The 7,668-nt window shown below is 41.8% G+C and overlaps 1 pseudogene; it reads left to right on the plus strand.

Annotated features, from left to right (window-relative positions):
- The first annotated feature begins 308 nt into the window (after window positions 1-308).
- On the plus strand, window positions 309-3,039 carry LOC105730509 (neurofilament heavy polypeptide-like; annotated as a pseudogene).
- The last annotated feature ends 4,629 nt before the right edge of the window (window positions 3,040-7,668 follow it).

Genomic DNA, 7,668 nt, shown 5'->3' on the forward strand with positions numbered 1-7,668 from the left:
AAGATTTCCTTAATCCATTCATATTTTCCTTCCTTGTATTTCCCACTTTCTAAGCAAAAGGTTTATCGCTTCTCAGCCTTTTAGGTAAGATCGATGTCTAAGCAAAAGAGTTTCCCCTGTCTAACATTCTCAACAGTCAACTGGAGGAAGAATGAGGGAGGTGAGAAGGTAATAAAAGTTATTAGCTACAAACAATTGCTAATGTGTTTGGATTTCTCGTACTTCTAAGACTGGCTGACTGAGGGCTTCTCTGTGCCTCTGCATCCATAGCCCCTAGACTCCCTGCGCCCCACGCACCTGCTCTGGCCATGATGAGCTTCGGTGGCGCGGATGCGTTGCTGGGCGTCCAGTTCGCGCCACTGCACGGCGGCGGCAGCAGCCTCCACTGCCAGCGGGCCCGAATGGGCAGCGCAGGCAGGATGTGCTCGATCGCTGGCTCCTCCAGCGGTTTCCACTCGTGGACGCGGACGTCTGTGATCTCCGCGTCCGCCTCAACCAGCCGCTTCCGCGGTGCAGGCCCCGCGGGGAGCACCGACTCGCTGGACACGCTGAGCAACCAGGCCGGAGATTTGTTTGGTGGCAGCAGCAGCGGCACGCAGTGAGAAGGAGCAGCTGCAGGCGCTGAACGACCGCTTCGCGGGCTACATCGACAAGGTGCCACAGCTGGAAGTGCACAACCGCAGCCTGGAGGGCAAGGCGGCGGCGCTGTGGCAGCAGCAGGCAGGCCGCGCCGCAATGGTAGAGCTGTAGGAGCGCGAGGTCCGCGAGATGCGCGGCGCGGTGCTGTGCCTGGGCGCGGCGCGCGGTCAGCTGCCCTGGAGCAGGAGCACCTGCTCGAGGACATCACGCACGTGCGCCAGCACCTCGACGACAAGGCCTGGCAGAGCGAAGAGGCCCAGGCGGCGGCCGGCGCGCTTCAGCGCTTTGCTCAGGAAGCCGAGGCGGCGTGCGTGGAACTGCAGAAGAAGGCGCCAGGCGCTGCAGGAGGAGTACGGCTATCTGTGGCGCCACCACCAGGAGGAGGTGGGCGAGCTGCTTGGCCAGATCCAGGGCTGCAGCGCCGCGCAGGCGCAGGTACAGGCCGAGCCGCGCGACGCCCTCAAGTGCGACGTGACGTCGCTGCTGCGCGAGATCCACGCGCAGCTTGAAGGCCACGTGGTGCAGAGCACGCTGCAGTCTCAGGAGTGTTTCAGAACCGACTGTCAGAGGCAGCGAAGGTGAATCCGGGCACCATACACTCAGTGAAGGAGGAGATAACAGTACTGTCATCAGCTCCAGGCCAGGACCACAGAGCTGGAGGCAATGAAAAGCACCAAGGACTCCCTGGAGAGGCAGCGCTCTGAGCTGGAGGACTGCCATCAGGCCGACATTGCCTCCTACCAGGAAACCATTCAGCAGCTGAATGCAGAGCTGAAGAACACCAAGTGGGAGATGGCAGCCCAGCTGTGAGAATACCAGGACCTGCTCAATGTCAAGATAACTGTATACAGAGATAGCAGATTACAGAAAACTCCTGGAAGGCAAAGAGCGTCAGATTGGCTTTGGCCCAATACCTTTCTCACTTCCAGAAGGATTCCCCAAAATTCCCTCCGTGTCCACTCACATAAAGGTCAAAAGTGGTAGAGAAGTCTGAGAAAAAAACTGTGATTGTGGAGGAACAGAGGAGACCCAAGTGACTGAAGAAGTGACTGAAGAAGAGGAGAAAGAGGCCAAAGAGGAGGAGGGCAAGGAGGAAGTAGGGGCTGAAGAGGAGGGGGCAGAAGGGGGAGAAGAAGCGAAGTCTCCCTCAGCAGAACAGTTCGCATCCCCAGAGAAGGAAGCCAAGTCCCCAGTGAAGGAAGAGGCAAAGTCACCGGCTGAGGCCAAGTCCCCAGAGAAGGAGGAAGCAAAATCCCCAGTCGAGGTCAAGTCCCCCGAGAAGGCCAAGTCCCAAGCAAAGGAAGAGGCAAAGTCACTGGATGAGGCCAAATCCCCAGAGAAAGAGGAAGCAAAATCTCAAGCTGAGGTCAAGTCCCCGAGAAGGCGAAGTCCCCAGCAAAGAAGAGGCGAAGTCACCAGTAGAGGCCAAGTCTCCAGAGAAGGCCAAGTCCCCAGCAAAGGAAGAGGCAAAGTCACCAGCTGAGGCCCAGTCCCCAGTGAAGGAAGAAGTAAAATCTCCAGCTGAGGTCAAGTCCCTGAAAAGGCTAAGTCCCCACTGAAAGAAGAAGCCAAGTCCCCCAAGAAGGCCAAGTGACTAGTGAAGGAAGAAGCAAAGTCCCCTGAGAAGGCCAAGTCCCCAGTGAAGGAAGATGCAAAGTCTCCTGAGAAGGCCAAGACTCTTGAAGTGAAGTCTCCAGAAGCCAAGACTCCAGCAAAGGAGGAAGCAAAGTCCCCTGCAGACAAATCCCCTAAAAAGGTCAAAAGCCCTATCAAGGAGGAGGTCAAGTCCCCAGAAAAAGTGAAGTCTCCCCTGAAGGAGGATGCCAAGGCCCCTGAGGAGATCCCAAAGAAGGAAGAGGTGAAGTCCCCAGTGAAGGAGGAGAAGCCCCAGGAGGTGAAAGTCAAAGAGCCCCCAGAGAAGGCAGAAGAAGAGAAAGCTCCCACCACACCAAAAACAGAGAAGGACAGCAAGAAAGAGGAAGCACCCAAGAAGGAGGCTCCAAAGCCTTAGGTGGAGAAGGAACCTGCCATCAAAAAGCCCAAGGAATCCAAAGTTGAAGCCAAAAAGGAAGAGCTGAAGATAAGAAAAAAGTAGCCACCCCAGAGGAGGAGGCTTCTGCCAAGGTAGAGGTGGAGGAAGATGCTAAACCCAAAGAGAAGACAGAGTAGGCCAAGAAGGAACCAGATGATGCCAAGGCCAAGAAACCTAGCAAACCAGCAGAGAAGAAGGCAGCAGCGGCAGCTGTCTTTTCTGTTCAGAAAGACTCTGTTCAGTCTTTTTATGAGGTTATCTTCAGTAGTCTTTTTCTCCCCTTACCCCACACAACAAGAAATCCATCCCACAGCTGCTTTCACAGGGTCCCTGTAGACAGTCATTGGGGGTGCTTGCAAGCAGGCTGAAGCCTCACTGAACTTCAGCTACATTCCCAATACTCCAGGAACACACGAGGACCCACACCATGTAAGCAGACAATACCAGCTGCCCATTTTTATCTCTCTCCCAGCCCTCTGCTGTCTTCTATGTCACACCATGAAACACAGGCAATTCTCTGATCTACCAACTCTCAGAAGGATGACTAAAAGCAGTCTCTGATTTTGTGGATGTTTGGGGAACAAGAGACCCCAGCAACAGAAACTATACCATGGAGATAAGCATGGAAACACTTCTAAAGTCTGAAATCTTGCCTTTCAAGAAAGTATCTCCTTCATCTGATGTCCTCTTTGTAAGGAAAAGGAGAAGTGGGCAGAGGTATTGCCACAGAGTTTGTGCATTGCAATCTCTGGCTTGTGGTTTCTACAATTGAAGTATGTTTTCTTTGAATTCAGAAAATAAGTATTATCTGTCATCTCCAGAAAAAGTAGTCCCAATGAAAACAAGATTGGTCATAAAAAGAATTAAAAGCAATAAATTTTGATATTATAAGTTATCCACAGACATATACAATATGTATTGTCCTATTACTTGTGAATCTTACTCTTATAACAGCGTTATTCTAGGATCATACTTAACATTTGTCCACTAAAAATATTCTAAACATATTTATGAATAATACAACTAAGCAGACTCTTGACATCATTCTTGAAACTATTTCTGTAAGTTTTTTCTTAAATTCTATTTTTAAAAGTAAGTATATATTTTGAAAAGAAAATTAATATTAACAGCTGATAAAGCTTCAGGAAATTCAAAGTTTACTTAAAACTAAAAGATGATGGGCATAACTTTAACATTGAGTTAAATGACTGGTTACAAAACTACAGATATGAATAATATAACTATATAAAAACAGCAATTAGCTAGATAATATAATGGAAGGGTAGACAGCAATTTCAGTAGGGAAATAAATGAAAAGACACCAGTATTAGGGAACAAATGAACAAAAACTATGAAAGGACTATGTGAATAAGACTTTGTTTCTAGTGAGTGTCATGAAGAAGAGCTTCATAAATGGAAAATCAAATATTACACTGGATGGAAATACACAGGGAAAAAATGATGCCAGATCTCACCCATTGAGTCTAAAATATAAAGATATCCAAATCAAAATATCACAGAAGATTTTTGAAACTTGACTAAAAGTTTTTTTCTAAATTTCTTAATGGAAAGCAATCACTGAAAGTGACTAGAAAACTTTTGAACAGAGAACTCTCAAATATTAACCATTTTAAAAGTATCCTAGTATTCTGTATCTAATCTATCTCTGAATCTATATGTATACCTATATCTGTGTAAATTTGCAAATCAGTGAGAAACACAGAGACTTTCACTAAGTGCTAAATGTGTTTCTTCACATCTGTGGAGAATAATTATGTAACGTTGATTTTCCAATAATCAGGTAACCAATTAAAATAAAACAGTTTAGATTTCCCATTAGACCAAAATAAAAAATACAGATGGAATTATGGTTTATATGTTATTAAAACAGAAAGGCCTACTGCATAAATACTACTAGAAAAATACTGTGAGCATTTTAAAATATAATCTTGGCAAGGAAAAGGCTTTTATTAACAATTTGAAATTCAGCCATCAAAATAAAAATGACAAATAAATTTTAACACAACTTTTTAACTATTGCCAGGGAAAAATTACTATAAACAAACTGTAACACTGAACTGTAGAAAGTACCTTTACAATGAATAGTAAAGGAATAAATCCTGCAATATGCTTATCTATTTAATAGATAAGAAAAATATCAACAGCACAAAATAACATAAATCATAACAGAATAAGAATGCAGAAGAACACAGGTAGAACACAGAATAAGAAATTTTAAAAGTTTAAAATATCTGGTTTTACATGATCATAGTTTTATATATATGTAAATATCAATGATGCATAGGTATAAATTTCAGAATTTTATTTGGAAAAGCTTTTCAGAACTTAGATTAGCACATATTTAGAATAAATTAGTAAACATTTTTTAATATTTTGTGTGAAATGGTATTTTTACACATCAGTAGAAGTACAAATTGATACAATATCTCAGAAGAGTTTGTGGCACTTTCACTTTCTGCCTAATTTTTTTTTAATTTCTTTGTATTTCTTTTACTTTTTATTGTAGTTTAGGTTCTGGGGTACATGTGCGGATCATGCAGGATTGTTACATAGGTACATACATGGCAATGTAGTTTGCTGCCTCCATTCCCCCATCACCTATATCTGGCATTTCTCCCTATGCTATCCCTCCCCAACCTCCCTACCCCCTGCTGTCCCTCGCCTAGTCCCCCCTGCAACAGACCCCAGTGTGTGATGCCCCCCTACCTGTGTCCATGTGTTCTCATTGTTCAACACCCGCCTATGAGTGAGAACATGCAGTGTTTGATTTTCTGTTCTTGTGTCGGTTTGCTGAGAAAGATAGTTTCCAGATTCATCCATGTCCTTACAAAGAACACAAACTCATTGTTTTTTTATAGCTGCATAGTATTCCATGGTGTATATGTGCCACATTTTCTTTGTTCAGTCTGTCATTGATGGGCATTTGGGTTGGTTCCAGTTCTTTTATTCAACACTATTTATCACAAAACTCCTTAATGAGGTTGTCTATATTCTCAAATTTCATTTCCTCTCCTTCATTTCTTTTCTCCAAATTTTATTTGGAATCAGGGAGTACATGTGTGTTGTTACAAAGATATATTTTATAATGCTGAGGTTTAGGGTATAATTGAACCTGTCACCCAGGTAATTAGCACAGTAACATAATATCCAATAGGTAGTTCTTCAGTCCTTGCCCCTTCCCCTCCCTATTGTGTCCATTTAGTAGTCCCCAGTGTCTATTGTTCCCACCTTTATGTCCATGTGTACTCAGTGTTTAGCTCCCACTTATAAACGAGACTATGCAGCATTTGTTTTTTTGTTTGTTTGTTTCTGTGTTAGTTTGCATAAGATAAAAGCCTCCAGTTTTATTCACGTTTCTGCAAAGGACTTGATTTCATTATTTTTAATGGGTTTGTGATATTCCATGTTGTATATATACCACATTTTCTTTATTCGATGCACCACTGATGGGCACCTAGGTTGAGTCTATATTTTTGCTATTGTGAATAGCACTGTAGTGAACACTTCTTGTGAAAATACTTCAATCAAGCTTTCATTTTCAACACTGTGACAAAACTGTTCTTATCAGTTACAGGTGATACCCAGTCTTGTAGGCAACTTTCAGAACTTGAAATATTGGCATGATCAGTACTATTTCATATAATCATCACTCTCTCTTTAACCAAATTAATATTTTATATTTCATAAGACAGTTGTAATGCCTTTGTATGTTTCTAGGACTACCCTGATTTCCAAGACGAGAATTCCGTAAAACTGCATGTTTCTGTAAAACATTCTTTCAAACTATTTTGTTATCCTTTGTTTAATGCACGAATGCCTTACTAGAATGTTACCTTCTTAAGGACAAAATCATGTCTGTTTTTTATAGTACCATAGTTCTGATACTTAGCCTGCTGCTGGCATATGACAGTTTCTCAATTAATATCTTGAAGAAATGAATGCATAAATATTTTATATGGTATTTTCTGTTTCCTTTCTCTAGTATTTCTGTCAATTCTATTCAGATTATGAAGAATAAAGAGTCTAAAAATACTTCACATAGTTTGGCTCATCCTCCTGTGTAGTAATAAAATCAAATGAGATAAAAATAAAAAACAATGGCTAATGACTTATATAGTAGGGACAAAAGAGTAATATTCAAATAATACTCCAAAATAGTATATAAACTTGAACAGGCTATGAGTTGTAAATTGTTTCGACAACTTAAAATTCTTTATTATTTCTATTCATGAAATGAGTCTACTTGATTAGTTGACCAGCACTTACAAAGCTGGTTATATTTGCCAAGAGGAAATTAACATGAAGACACCTTCATAATTTGTGGTCCCAGACCACCTTGCTATTTCTTAAATGTCAAATTAAGACTCAGAGATCTTACATATGTTCTTGTGTCTGTATCTCTGTTTACGCAGATCTCTATCTGACTGGTACCTTCTTTTTCTTTAGGTCTTCGATCAAATTAAAATTGCATCCTCTCCCTAATACTACCTTGCCAGCTTTATTTACCTCATATCACTTAAAATTGCCTAATATACTGTATAATTTACTCATTTATTTTTTTTTCTTCTGTCACTATGCCCCAATAGCATATAATCATCATAGAGGCAATGATTTCTTTGTTCAATATGAGATACACAGTGATTTAACAATCATCTGGCACAAGAATTATTCAATATATATTTATTGATATGAATGATCTTTACCTTTTAGTGTCTTTTCAGTTAACAGTTAACAACTCAGTTACCTACTGAGGTCACCTTTTCTCCTAAAACAAACTTATGCTGACTACAATAAAATACATTTAATTAAATAAATTAAAACTGGTTAAGGTTTATCTGCTTGAGAAGAATGGCATCCTCATCTCAATGTATCTGTGAATTTTTGAGAAGGTAACATATTTGCTTGATTTTCTCTATATTTCTAAGAGTTACTGTGTTTCCCAAGTCTATTCTATTTAAAAAGAAATTCCACCCACC

This window comes from Aotus nancymaae, unplaced genomic scaffold (genome assembly GCF_030222135.1).
Source record: "Aotus nancymaae isolate 86718 unplaced genomic scaffold, 86718_ANA_hifiasm-v0.15.2.pri h1tg000040l, whole genome shotgun sequence".
NCBI lineage: Eukaryota > Metazoa > Chordata > Mammalia > Primates > Aotidae > Aotus > Aotus nancymaae.